Source organism: Giraffa tippelskirchi, chromosome 6 (assembly GCF_054371585.1).
Source record: "Giraffa tippelskirchi isolate mGirTip1 chromosome 6, T2T-mGirTip1v1.2.pri, whole genome shotgun sequence".
Classification (NCBI taxonomy): Eukaryota; Metazoa; Chordata; class Mammalia; order Artiodactyla; family Giraffidae; genus Giraffa; species Giraffa tippelskirchi.
In genome coordinates this window covers 179007092-179022279 of record NC_137280.1, presented here as the reverse complement: position 1 = coordinate 179022279, position 15188 = coordinate 179007092, and positions in this window count along the sequence as shown.

Genomic DNA, 15188 nt, shown 5'->3' with positions numbered 1-15188 from the left:
ATTCTATAGAAGCAGAGAAAATTGGTTAAAAAAATTTTTTTTCTTGGAAATTGTACAGCTGGTTCTTTTGCATATGCAATTAAGAACAATTAGCTTGTTAAAAAGCCTGCCTAGGGCAAAGCTTGAAGTTAACCCTTTCCTTGAAAAACACTGCCCACTTTGCCTGAGATCTCAGCCTTGGGCAAATGAGAACTTCAAGCCCCCCCCCCCTAAAAAAAGGAGGTCAAAGAGATATTTTAAATCTCAGGCGGAAAACTAGAAGATCTCTGTCTGTCCGTCTGTGTGAATTTATGTATGTCTCAGTGTGAGTCTTCTGTTTTTTGATAATATTGCTGAAGTTGTAAGTGAGTTCTTATTTAAATAATCTAAAGAAAAGGAAGCCCTTACAAATCAAACAGTTCTAAATACAAGAAAAAATTGACCTAAATGAATTTTAGATTCATGTGAACTGGGAAATAGTCAATATTAAATATCTAGTATTTTTTTTTTGCTACTCTAATATCGACATGTCTAAGAGTCATTAACATTAAGCATAAAATTTTTATAGTGCCTAGGGTTATTATAAGTTAAATATTGCTATATTGTTATATCTGTCACAAGCTTGTCAACAAAGAACGTACCTCTAAAAACAAACAACCAAAAAATCTAAAAAATGTAAATGCGATATGATCTACAAGATGTTCTAGAACTCACACCCAAAAAAGATGTCCTTTTCATCATAGGGGACTGGAATGCAAAAGTAGGAAGTCAAGACATACCTGGAGGAACAGACAAAATTGGCCTGGGAGTACAAAATGAAGCAGGGCAAAGGCTAACAGAGTTTTGCCAAGAGAATGCACTGGTCATAGCAAATACCCTTTTCCAACAACACAAGAGAAGACTCTACACATGGACATCACCAGATGGTCAACATCGAAATCAGACTGATTATATTCTTTGCAGCAAAAGATGGAGAAGCTCTATACAGTCAGCAAAAAACAAAACCGGGAGCTGACTGTGGCTCTGATCATGAACTCCTTATTGCCAAATTCAGACTTAAGTGGAAGAAAGTAGGGAAAACCATTAGACCATTCAGGTATGACCTAAATCAAAGCCCTTACGATTCTACAGTGGAAGTGAGAAATAGATTCAAGGAATTAGATCTGATAGACAGAGTGCCTGAAGAACTATGGATGGAGGTTCGTTACATTGTACAGGAGACAGCGATCAAGACCTTCCCCAAGAAAAAGAAATGCAAAAAGGCAAAATGGTTGTCTGAGGAGGCCTTACAAATAGCTGTGAAAAGAAGAGAAGTGAAAAGAAAAGAAGAAAAGGAAAGATATACCCATTTGAATGCAGAGTTCCAGAGAAGACCGGGCAGAGATAAGAAAGCCTTCCTCAGGGATCAATGCAAAGAAATAGAAGAAAACAATAGAATGGGAAACACTAGAGATTTCTTCAAGAATATTAGAGATACCAAGGGAACATGTCAGGCAAAGATGGGCACAATAAAGGACAGAAATGGTATGGACTTAACAGAAGCAGAAGATATTAAGAAGAGGTGGCAAGAATACACAAAAGAATTATACAAAAAAAGATCTTCATGACCCAGATAACCACGATGGTGTGATCACTCACCTGGAGCCAGACATCCTGCAACGTGAAGTCAAGTGGGCCTTAGGAAGCATTGCTACAAAAAGCTAGTGGAGGTGATAGAATTCGAGTTGAGCTATTTCAAATCCTAAAACATGAAGCTTTGAAAGTGCTGCGCTCAATATGCGAGCAAATTTGGAAAACTCAGCAGTGGCCACGGGACTGGAAAAGGTCAATTTTCATTCCATTCCCAAATAAGGGCAATGCCAAAGAATGTTCAAACTACCGCACAATTGCACTCATCTTACATGCTAGCAAAGTAACACTCAAAATTCTCCAAGCTAGGCTTCAACAGTACGTGAACCATGAACTTCCAGATGTTCAAGCTCAATTTAGAGAGGCAGAGGGACCAGAGATGAAATTGCCAACATCCATTGGATCGTAGAAAAAGCAAGAGAATTCCAGAAAAATATCTCCTTTATTGATTATGCCAAACCTTTGACTGTGCGGATCACAACAAAATGTGGAAAATTCTTCAAGAGATGAGAACCCCAGACCAACTGAACTGCCTCCTGAGAAATCTGTATGCAGGTCAAGGAGCAACAGAACCAGACATGGAACAATGGACTGGCTCCAAAAGGGGAAAAGAGTACGTCAAGGCTATACATTACCACCCTGCTTATTTAACTATATGCAGAGTACATCGTGTGAAATGCTGGGCTGGATGAAGCACAAGCTGGAATCAAGATTGCCAGGAGAAATATCAATAACCCAAGATACACAGATGACACCACCCTTTTGGCAGACAGTGAAGAGGAACGAAAGAGCTTCCTGATGAAAGTGAAAGAGGAGAGTGAAAAAGCTGTCTTAAAACTCAGCATTCAAAAAACAAAGATCATGGCATCTGGTCCCATCACTTCATGGCAAATAGATGGGGAAACAATGGAAAAATAACAGACTTTATTTTTCGGGGCTCCAAAATCACTGCAGATGGTGACTGCAGCCACGAAATTATAAGATGCTTGATCCTTGAAAGAAAAGTTATGACCAACCTAGACAGCATATTAAAAAGCAGAGACAATATTTTGCTGACAAAGGTCCGTCTAGTCAAAGCTATGGCTTTTCCAGTAGTCGTGTATGGAAGTGAGAGTTGGATCATAAAGAAAGCTGAATGCCTAAGAATTGATGTCAGACTTCACAGCCTGACAAAATCAAACTATGATTATCAAAAGAAAGTAAGAAAGAAGGGATAATTAAGAGTTTAGGATTAACTATACACACTAATATCTAACAAATTAATAATCAAATGGGACATAGTGAATAGAACAGGGAACTCTATTGAACAGACTGTAATAATCTATATGAGGGAAAAAATGGAAAAAGAATAGATACACTTCTATGTAAAATCAAATTAAGTTCCTGTACAGCTAAAACTAACAAAACATTGGAAGTCAACTTGACTCTAAAAGAAAATATAAATTATATAACCTGAAATCCGTCTAGGGAACCCCAGACAGTGGCAACCCTATGGATTAGATATGTGATATGCTATGACATTAATATGACACCACCAAAGGTTTTCACTCAGCAGAACACAGAGCAGCAACCCATTCAAAGGTGCCTGACCTCACGTGAATGTCCCAAGATGAAGAGAAGAAAAAGGACCACAGGTTAATCAGGGCAACACCCTCAATTCAGATGTTGGGAATCTCCAAGGGGCAAGAGCAGACCCAGAGTCTCCAAGTACGGGATCCAGACCCACGTGGATGGGGTGAGACCCACACAATCCCCGGACCCTGCATCTGGGGTCGCGTGACTCTTGGTTAGGACACCAGGTCTCTGCTGGCTGGGCCCCTAAGGTGGAAACGAATGGGTTCCTGGAACCTCCTGGGATGGTAGAAAGAAGCGTTCGGTCTCCTCTCCCCACACTTGTCTCAGGGAAGTCCTCCTCTCCCGCCCTTCGGTTCTGTCTGATACTGTTTTTACAGCTGTCACGATAATGTTGAAGACACTACCTTGGTTCCAGCAGGCTCGGTCCCTCGTTTTCCCACTGAGGTGTTGAGAAAACACACCAGGCACGGGGCTAGGAGACGAGGGGCAGGTCTGGTCTCTGCTGAGCAGGGACGGCCGACCGGAAGGCGATCACCATAGCAACCTCACCTGCTGCCCGTTGGTTTTCTGCCTCATCCCAGTAACCTGGAATCAACTTACCAGGTGAACCTGCTTCCTACTCAAATTGAATGTGCTGGAAAATGGGACTAATTATCAGGTAGCCCACCTGAGGTGTCTCTGTGAACCCCAGGGCAGGGGAACCTGGCAGGAGGAAAGACTAAGAGCCCTACTGCAGCCCTGACCCCTGGGAGGGCCACGGAAGCCCACTCAGAGGAGGGCACGTTACCCAGAGGAGCCCACCTCAGCTCCAGACCCCAGACCTCTGAGCACTGACATTCAGACACAGGCACGGAGTTTTCCAGGACAGAGGACAGGCTCAGTCTGCACCCAGGTCTCCACGTCCTAGTGCACACAGAACATGGTCGGTGTCAATATTCTCACACTATTTCAATAGGCAAGACATGGACTCATTGTAGAAAGCACACAGTCTTGTCTAAACATAATCAGTGCAGACGGGATTGAAAAGTCAAGGTGTTCGTCATTCAGACATGTGTGACTGTTTGTGACCACATGGATGGTAGCCCTGCAGCCTCCTCTGTCCATGGGATTCTCCAGGCAAGAATACTGGAGTTGGTTGCCATTCCCTTCTCCAGGGGATCTTCCCGATCCACAGATCAAACCCAGGTCTCCTGCACTGCATACAGATTCTTTACCATCTCAGCCACCAGGGAAGCCCCTAGACAAGACTTAGGGAGGTCTAACTCTACCATGTAGACAGAACGTGGTCAGGTTTAAACTAGCATAAGGTTGCTCTCCCTGGAGGCACACACATGCAGGGTCTCTCATCATTGGACAGGGGCCTCACCCTCATGTGGGAACTAGCAAGTAAGTTTCTTAAAGAAAAAAATCATCACTGGGCTCCACATGTCACCCACACCAGGAAACTGAAAGAATCTTTGTCATTAAACACTTCAACAGGCAAAACCAAACCGTTACCAGTGTCTTTGGGCACGTGGTGGTCAGGATCCAGGGGAGATCCAGGGGTTTCTTACAGTTGAGCCCAGGGTCCTGTACAGACAGACAGAAAGTGCCCTGATTCCATCACCCAAGGCTTCCAGCACGAGGCAGCCACACTGGAAGCCTTCTAGAAAGCGGTATTCTTTATCAGAATAAAAATTGTTGAAATTGAAAGCATATTAGTTCTTATTTCCAAAATAAAATATTCTTAAAAGCCTGGCCCGCAGATCTTTGCTGTTCCCACTGGTTCCTTTGTGTTCGGATTGTCAGGGTAGAAACAATCCATCCTTTCAAATTAGTTTCTTCTAATTCTGTTTATTTGCTATAGTATGAAGGAAAGATCACACTTGAAAATATACATGAGAAAATTCCTGCAAAAAAAATTGAGTCAAGGAGCCCATAAGCTGCAAGAACTCTGCCTTCTAACAGTTTCTATTTCAAAGACTGAGGGCAGAAGTAGAAGGGGACGACAGAGGACGAGATGGTTGGATGGCATCACGGACCTAATGGACATGAGTTTGAGCAAACTCTGGGAGATGGTGAAGGACAAGGAAGCCCAGTGTGCTGAAATCTATGGGGTTGCAAAGAGTTGGACACGACTGAGTGACTGAACAGCAATAAGCTTCAATTTTCTGCCTGGAGAAATCTGATAAAATAGGCATCCTGATTTTTTCACTTCTCTGTTCAAACTCTGCTAAAATGAAATTGATATTCATATCAACATGTAAGAATTTCTGAGTTTTGAGATGTCACACCAAGGTAAGAGGTGCTGGTGAAAATAGAACGCTACTAGTAGGCAAAACATTCTTAACGCTTTGTTTCAAGTTGGATTGAAATACAACACTACACGGTTACATGAAGTATGAACCAAGAGTCTAAATATAGCAGGCAATATGTAAAAGCAAATTTGATATCCCCTATGTGAGAGTAAAAGCTACTGGTTTTTGCAGCAGTCATGTACGGATGTGAGAGTAGGACCACAAAGAAAGCAGAGCACCGAAGAACTGATGCTTTCAAACTGTGGTGCTGGAGAAGACTCTTGAGAGTCCCTTGGACTGCAAGGAGATCAAACCAGTCAATCCTAAAGGAAATCAGTTCTGAATATTCATAGGAAGGACTGATGCTGAAACCAAAGCTCCCATCCTTTGGCCATCTGATGTGAAGAGCCGACCCACTGGAAAAGACCCTGATGCTGGGAAAGATTGAAGGCAAATGGAGAAGGGGAAGACAGAGGAAGAGATGGTTGGATGGCATCACCAATTCAATGGACAGCAGTTTGAGAAATCTGCAGGAGATGGTGAAGGACGGGGATTCCTGGCGCGCTGCAGTCCATGGGGTCACAAAGAGTCAGACACAACTTAACAACTGAACAGCAACAACAACTTGAGAGTAAATGTTTCTTGTCAGATCTGCAGCTGGTATGCACAAATTGGTTTAGAACACTCTCCAATATAGATTGTCTCTAAGTCTGATTAAGTGTGTCACAAGGGCATGAATCAAAAGGTGATGTATTCATTCCAGGATGGAATAGAATGTTACTTTGAACAGTCTGTAAAACTTACACAGAGTCTGTAATCCACTCAAGATTTCAAATAATAAAACATTTACCTGAAATTTAAAGCCTCTTGGAAAGTTGTGTTCTAAACATTTCATAGATTTCTTTTCATAATCATTTTTCACAGTGATAACACTTTAACTCCTCAGTTGCTGATGTTACTACCAAGATAAACTTGTCTCATGGGTGTGGGAGATAAAGTTGATCCATTGTGATTGTTCTCTGGTCAAACGACTCTTGTAATTTCTAATTATGTTCTACATTCAGAATATTTTTTTTATATCCATCAAAGTCTACTTCTCAGATCTTCATGTATACCAAATAATAGATACCTGGTGAGTTCAGATTATATTAAACACTCTTGCCATAGCTTTTCCCATGTCAACTGAATCAGAACAAGGTGAAGCAGGGAGAAGAGTTGAAATTTTCAGTGATTTCTAAGGCCTCTGAAAAAATTAGACAGAAACCCTAGCCTTTACTGGTCTCTACGAAAGAATCACAATGTGCCTTTTTTGTGAAATTGCAACAGTTGACTAACTAGAGTTGCAATAAGTTGGAATTCTGCTTGGAATGATTTGAGTTGAAATAGTTTGGATGTCAGCATGTGAGGATATATATAGGATGACACACACTTAAGGAGGTATCTACAGGTATGAATCCATAAATTGATGAGGTATACTTTGTAAACAAAGATGAAACATTGAACTTGTTTTCACTATCTGACCCTTCCAGAATTTGCCATCATCTACTGACTCCCCTGTGGACTTGGTTTATTGCCACCAGATTAAAACTAGTTACAGGAATCTTTGTCCTCTTTGTTTGAAATTGTTTATGTTTCTCTCTCCTAGGATGCTCTTATAAATGCCACCATCTGTGTCACTTATTTTGTCTATAAGGTTGTCTCTTGCACTTTTCACTGTGTAACCATCTTCCATGTATACAGATATTTATATATCTATGTCTATATGTATCTATAATAGATATTTATATCTGTATGTACATAGATATTTGTCTGTATGTACATAGATATTTATATGTCTATGTATAGATATTTATGTTTCTGTGTATCTAGGTATTTATATATCTATGTATCTATGCATATGGACATTTATATATCTATGTACCTAGACATTTATATCACTATCAGTCTGGACATTTATATATCTATGTACCTAGACATTTGTAATTATGTACACTTCAGTTCAGTAGCTCAGTCGTGTCCGACTCTTTGTGACCCCATGAATTGCAGCACGCCAGGCCTCTCTGTCCATCACCAACTCCCGGAGTCTACCCAAACCCATGTCCATCAAGTCGGTGATGACATCCAACCATCTCATCCTCTGTCGTCCCCTTCTCCTCCCGTCCCCAATCCTACCCAGCATTAGGGTCTTTTCCAATGAGTCAACCCTTCACATGAGGTGGCCAAAGTATTGGTGTTTCAGCTTCAACATCAGACTTTCCAATGAACACCCAGGATTGATCTCTTTTAGGATGGATTGATTGGATCTCCTTGCAGTCCAAGGGACTCTCAAGAGTCTTCTCCAACACCACAGTTCAAAAGCATCAATTCTTCAGCGCTCAGCTTTCTTCACCGTCCAACTCTCACATCCATACATGACCACTGGAAAAACCATAGCCTTGACTGACGAACTTTTGTTGGCAAAGTAATATCTCTGCTTTTAAATATGCTGTCTAGGTTGGCCATAACCTTCCTTCGAAGGAGTAAGCGTCTTTTAATTTCATGGCTGCAGTCACCATCAGCAGTGATTCTGGAGCCCAAAAAAATAAAGTCTGACACTGTTTCCACTGTTTCCCCATCTATTTCCCATGAAGTGATGGGACCACATGCCATGATCTTAGTTTTCTGAACGTTGAGCTTTAAGCCAACTTTTTCACTCTCCTCTTTCACCTTCATCAAGAGGCTCTTTAGTTCTTCTTCACTTTCTGCCATAAGGGTGGTGTCATCCGCATATCTGAGGTTATTGATATTTCTCCCAGCAATCTTGATTCCAGCTTGTGTTTCTTCCAGCCCAGCGTTTCTCATTATGTACTCTGCATATAAGTTAAATAAGCAGGGTGACAGTATACAGCCTTGACGTACTCCTTTTCCTATTTGGAACCAGTCTTTTGTTCCATGTCCAGTTCTAACTATTGTACAAATAGATGTTTTACCAGTGTAACAGGGCCTGGTGAAAAGGGAACGCTCCTACAAAAAGAGTCAGACGTGACTTGGCGACTGAACAACAAAATAGAAAACACACTCGGTTCACCTGCCACCAACAACACATAGTATATCAGTGTTACTACAATATAAAATAAAGGTTCATTTAAAAAAAGAATGCCCAGGGGGATTTCCCTGCAGTTCAGTGGTTAAGATTCTGTGCTTCCAATGCAGAGGGCGAAGGTTCGATCCTTGGGTGGGGAACTAAAGATCCCACAAGCCGCATGGCATGGCCAATAAATAAAATTATTAAAATAAATAAATAAGAATGTTCAGGAAGAACACACAGGCTTTTGTCTGTTTCTTCAGGTACTGCTGCGGCTGCTAAGTCGCGTCAGTCGTGTCCGACTCTGTGCGACCCCATAGACGGCAGCCCAGCAGGCTCCTCCGTCCCTGGGATTCTCCAGGCAGGAATACTGGAGTGGGTTGCCATTTACTTCTCCAGTGCATGAAAGTGAAAAGTGAAAGTGAGGTCACTCAGTTGTGTCCGACTCTTCGCGACCCCATGGGCTGCAGCCTACCAGGCTCCTCCATCCATGGGGTTTCCCAGGCAAGAGTACTGGAGTGGGGTGCCATTGCCTTCTCCGTTCTTCAGGTACATTCCGTATTAAATTACAGTCCTGAGTTAAAACTCGAAAGCTTTCATTTCCAAGGAATCACAACTGGACATGAAAGAATCCTGCCGCCTTGTGGCCATTCCCTACAATAGCAACTTTATGCGTTTTGCTTATGAGTACCTCTTTGTTCGGTCCCCAAGTCGTGACCCACACTTTCCTCTCTAGGACGTGACACCGCCTCTCACGGCTCCCTGACGTCTTTCTCTCTAGGAAGTCACGCCACCTCTCACTGGTCCTTGACGTCTTTCCTCTCTAGGACCGGACACCGCCTCTCACTGATCCCTGAGGTCGTCCTCTCTAGGACCGGACGCCGTCTCTCAATGATCCATGGCGTCTTTTCTCTCTAGGAACGGACGCCGCCTCTCACTACTCCCTGACGTGTTTCCTCTCTAGGACCTCACGCCGCCTCTCACTGCTCCTTCAGGTCGTCCCCTTTAGGACCGGACGCCGTCTCTCAATGATCCATGACGTCTTTCTGTGACGTGTTTCCTCTCAAGGACGGAACACCGCCTCTCACTGATCCCTGAGGGCGTCCTCTCTAGGACCGGACGCCGTCTCTCAATGATCCATGACGTCTTTCCTCTCTAGGACCGGACGCCGCCTCTCACTGATTCCCTGGGGTCGTCCTCTCTAGGACCGGACGCCGTCTCTCAATGATCCATGACGTCTTTCCTCTCTAGGACCGGACGCCGCCTCTCACTGATCCCAGAGGTCTTTCCTCTCTAGGACCTGACACCGCCTCTCATTGTTCCGTGACGTCTTTCCTCTCTAGGACCGGACGCCGCCTCTCACTGATCCCTGCGGCCTTTCTCTCTAGGACCTAACGCTGCCTCTCACTGATCCCTGACGTATTCCTCTCTAGGATTGAAACAGCCTCTCGCAGCTCCCTGATGTCTTTCCTCTCTAGGACCGGACGCCGCCTCTCACTGATCCCTGACGTATTCCTCTCTAGGATTGAAACAGCCTCTCGCAGCTCCCTGATGTCTTTCCTCTCTAGGACCGGACGCCGCCTCTCACTGATCCCTGACGTCTTTCCTCTCTGGGACCGGACGCCGCCTCTCACAGCTCTGTGACGTCTTTCCTCTCTAGGACCTGATACCGCCTCTCACTGCTCCCTGACGTCTTTCCTCTCTAGGACTGACACCGCCTCTCACTGTTCCCCGACGTCTTTCCTCTCTAGGACCAGACGCTGCCTGTGACCGGCCCTGAGTTCTTTCCTCTCTATGCCCTTTGACGACCCCCTTCAGGTCCTCTCCACAGACCCCGTGCGCCGCCACTCGTCCACTTACGACTCCCCACCCCAGGTCTGCTTGACTGCTCCCCTCAGGGTCCCCTCCGCTAACCACCACCCCCCCCCGCCCAGGTTCTCTCCGTGGGTCCCCCCCAGGTCCTCTCATCGGCCAGAATCGGGTCGCCAGGTCCTCTCAACGGCCTGCTGCTGGTCCCTTCTCGTCGCCTGCCAATGGCCCTCTCACTGGCCCACTGCTGGTCCTCACTACATCCTGACCCTGGTCCTCACTACTCCCTGACATAGGTCCTCACTATTTCATGTCTCTGGACCTCACTACGACCTGACTCTGGTCCTCGCTATGCTCTTACTCTGGACCTGACTACACTTTCAACCTTGTCTCTGGTCCTCACTTGGGCCTGACTCTAAAAGAACTGTTAAAATATGCCATACAATACCTACATAAACAGAGTGAAGTTATTTCAAACACAAATACAGATCACTTCAAAGCAAAGGAATTCAGAAGCACCTTCCAGATGAGATTTCCTGGAATGAACAACCACCAAAATGGGAACCAAGATTATCCTACGTCTACAGAATCACAGAGTGCATGCCAGCGAGTTATCACACAGTCTGAGTTCTTGAAACACCCCAAGTGCGACTTTCCTAGTTTCCCAGATTAATTCCTTGGAGTAGGACATTTGGAACAGTCCAGACAGGATGAAGAGAGGATTGTCCTCAAGGCAGAGTTGGTCTTGGCAGCAGCTAGGGCAGCCCCTCTTCGCTGTCTGCACCTGCCCTGGAGTTCCAATTGCCAGATGGGGTATGACTCGGTCTCGGCTTTTCCAGGCAAGAATGCCAGGTGATCTGCCCTCTAATGGAATTCTCCAACCTTCCACTCTCTTGAAAGAGGCTGGCATGGACAAAATCTTGGAGCATCTGATCAAGTCAGAGGACCCACAGGGGCCATCCCCAAGTCAGCCCGACAATGAGCACCAAATCTGATCCCAAAATGCCACCTCTGTACACCTGTGCTAAACCGAATCTCAGAGGTAGAGTCTCAGGTGAAGTAGAAAAGCAAGTTATACTGCTTTGCTAGCAAAGAGGGACACAGAAAACTCATGCCCTCAAAAACTGCCCCAAGGCAGGAGGATTTGCTTAGGAGTTTTATAGCTATGGGCTTCTCTGGTAGCTCAGCTGGTAAATAATCTGTGTATAACGCAGGAGACCCTGGTTCAATTCTAGGGTTGGGAAGACTCCCTGGAGAAGGGATAGGCTACCCACTTTAGTATTCTTGGGCTTCCCTGGTGGCTTAGCTGGTACGGAATCCACCTGCAATGCGGGAGACCTGGGTTTGAGCTCTGGGAAGATGCCATGAAGAAGGGAATGGCTACCCACTCCAGTATTCTGGCCTAGAGAATTCCATGGACTGTATAGTCCATGGGATCACAAAGAGTCGGACTGAGTGACTTTCACTTTATAGCAATGGTTAAAGGGCACAGTTGTTGTAAGGATTAAGGTGTGTACAGGGCCTGAACTCCCTTCACCTGACCTCAGGTGGTCTCTTGGTGAGCTTCTCTGGAATGAAGAATGCTACAGTTTTCCATTTTGCTGGAGAGGATGTTTAGTTGGGTAAAAAGTTTAGAGATATTTTTGTGTATCCCTTTTGACAGAAACAGGACCCTGACCCAAGACAGAATACTCTTTCTTGAGTGCTCTTTCCTTCTCTCTGCATCCCCTCCCTCCCCTGATTAGCACCTCTTCCAATCTGCCCTTTGGAGCTCAGGGTAGGTCATGGAGCAGGGAGTCTATTCCCAACAAAGAAACAGGGGACATGGGAAAGGCTTCTGGGCCCAGGAGCCCCACAGGGTCCTGCTCGATTTCACTACCAGGCCCTGACCCTACACTAACTATGGCCCTCAGCTGTCCATGACGGCCTGAGCTTTCCCAAACTGTCCTCTGAACTCTCTCCCTAACTAGGGCCCTGATGCTGGTTGTAATGAGCACCCTGAAAATATCCCTGGGACAAATGGTCTAAAGTGTCTTTTACTAAGGTCTTCAAGTTTTCTCTGAGGCCCTGACATGCTCCCTAATAAAGCCCTTAACACTGTATTTAAGTGACGGCCTGATGCACTCCCTCTCTCAGGCACTGAAGATGCACCTCTGACGCACTCCCTCACTTCAAGGCACTAAGGCCTTGAAGAAGTCTCTACCTGAGGGGCTGATACTGTCTGTAACCAATTTTCTGACTCTTTCCCTAACTAACATCCTCATTTTGCCTCTAAATAACACCCTGAGACTCATCCTAATGCCCTGATGGTGTCCCTAATAGCCCTCAATATCCCTACTATTGCCATGATCCTGTCCATAACTAAGGCCCTGAATATGTAATGAAGTAGGTCTCTGATGCTGTCCCTAACTAACACCCTGACACTGGTCACAACTATGAACCTGACGCTGGCCCTATTAAGGTCCTGAGATGCTGCTAAGTAACAGCCTGAACTTCCTTAAGGCCCTCAAATTATCTCTTACTGAAACCTTGAAACTGTCTTTAACTAAGCCCCAGACACTGTCCCTAGCTAAGGCCCGAACTATACTTTATGAAGGCCCTAAGCCTGTCCCTAACTCTGACACTGCCCCTAATTGAGGCCATGATACTGCCCCTTATAGCCTAAGCTGTCACAAAATAACACCCTGATCCTATTACTAAGGCCCTTACTATGTCCCTAAGAAAGTCACTGAAGTGCATCTAACAGCCTGAACTATCTCTTACTTAGGCCATGAAGTTATCTCTGAGGTCTTAACAAGGTCCCTAATTAAGTCCCTGTTGCTGGCCCTAACTAATGTCCTGCTGCTGAATCTGAGTCCCTGATGCTCCTCCTGTTATCCTTTGCCCTAACAACAGAGTTTTGCCAAGAGAACACACTGGTCATAGCAAACACCCTCTTCCAACAAAGCAAGAGGAGACTCTACATAGGGACATTACCAGATGGTCAATACTGAAATCAGATTGATTATATGCCTTGCAGCCAAAGATGGAGAAGCTCTATACAGTCAGCAAAAACAAGAATGGGAGCTCAGATCATAAACTGAGCCATAAGACTGTGGCTCAGATCATAAACTCCTTATTGCCAAATTCAGACTTAAATTTAAGAAAGTAGGGAAAACCACGAGACCATTCAGGTCAGCAGTGACCACAGGACTAGGAAATGCCAAAGAATGTTCAAGTTCAGTTCAGTTCAGTCGCTCAGTCATGTCCGACTCTTTGCGGTAGTTTGAGCATTCTTTGGCATTGCGTTTCTTTGGGATTGGAATGAAAACTGACCTTTCCCAGTCCTGTGGCCACTGCTGAGTTTTCCACATTTGCTGACATATTGAGTGCAGCACTTTCACAGCATCATCTTTTAGGGTTTGAAATAACTCAACTGGAATTCCATCACAATTTCACTCATCTCACATGCTAGCAAAGTAATGCTCAAAATTGTCTAAGCCAGGCTTCAACAGTATGTGAACTATGAATGTCCAGATGTTCAAGCTGAATTTGGGAAAGGTAGAGGAACCAGAGATCAAATTGCCAACATCTGTGGGATCATCAAAGAAGCAAGAGAGTTCCAGAAAAATATCTACTTCTGCTTTATTGAGTACACCAAAGCCTTTGACTGTGTGGATCCCAACAAACTGTGGAAAATTCTTCAACAGATGGGAATACCAGACCACCTGACCTGCCTCCTGAGAAATCTGTATGCAGGTCAAGAATCAACAGTTAGAACTGCACATGGAACAACAGACTGGTTCCAAATCAGGAAAGGAGTATGTCAAGGCTGTATATCGTCACCCTTCTTATAACTTCTATGCAGAGTACATCATGCAAAATGCCAGGCCGGATGAAGCACAACCTGGAATCAAGATTGCTGGGAGAAATAAAAATAACCTCAGATATACAACGACAACAGCCTTATGGCAGAAAGCAAAGAACTAAAGAGCCTCTTGATGAATGTGAAAGAGGAGAGTGAAAAAATTGGCTTAAAACTCAACATTCAGAAAAATAAGATCATGGCATCGGGTACCATCACTTCATGGCAAATAGATGGGGAAACAATGTAAACAGTGACAGACTTTATTTTGGGGGGATCCAAAATCACTGCACATGGTGACTGCAGCCATGAAATTCAAATACACTTGCTCCTTGGAAGAAAAGTTATGACCAACCTAGACAGCATATTAAAAAGTAGAGACGTTACTTTGCCAACAAAGGTCCGTCTAGTCAAAGCTATGGTTTTTCCAGTTTTCATGTATGGATGTGAAAGTTGGACCATAAAGAAAGCTGAGCACTGAAAAATTGATGCTTTTGAACTACAGTGTTAGAGAAGACTCTTGAGAGTCCCTTGGACTGCAAGGAGATCCAACCAATCCATCCTAAAGGAAATCAGTCCTGAGTATTCATTGGAAGGGCAGATGCTAAAGCTGAAACTCCAACACATTAGCCACCTGTTGCAAAGAAATGACTCATTTGAAAAAACCCTGATGCTGGGAAAGATTGAAGGCAGGAGAAGGGGACGAGATGACAGAGGATGAGATGGTTGGATGGCATCACTGACTCGATGGACGTTAGTTTGAGCCAGCTCTGGGAGTTGGTGATGGACAGGGAAGCCTGGTGTGCTGCAGTCCATGGGGTTGTAAACAGTTGGTCCCGACTGAGTGATTGAACTGAACTGAACTTGCACCATTTCAGGAGGTGACTCAGTTTTCCCAGGTATCTTTCAATTACACACGAATGCATGGCATATATTAAACCTCCGATTGTTTTTCTCCAGTTCATCTCCCTTTCATTATGAGGATCTCAATGAAGAACATCAAAGGATAGAT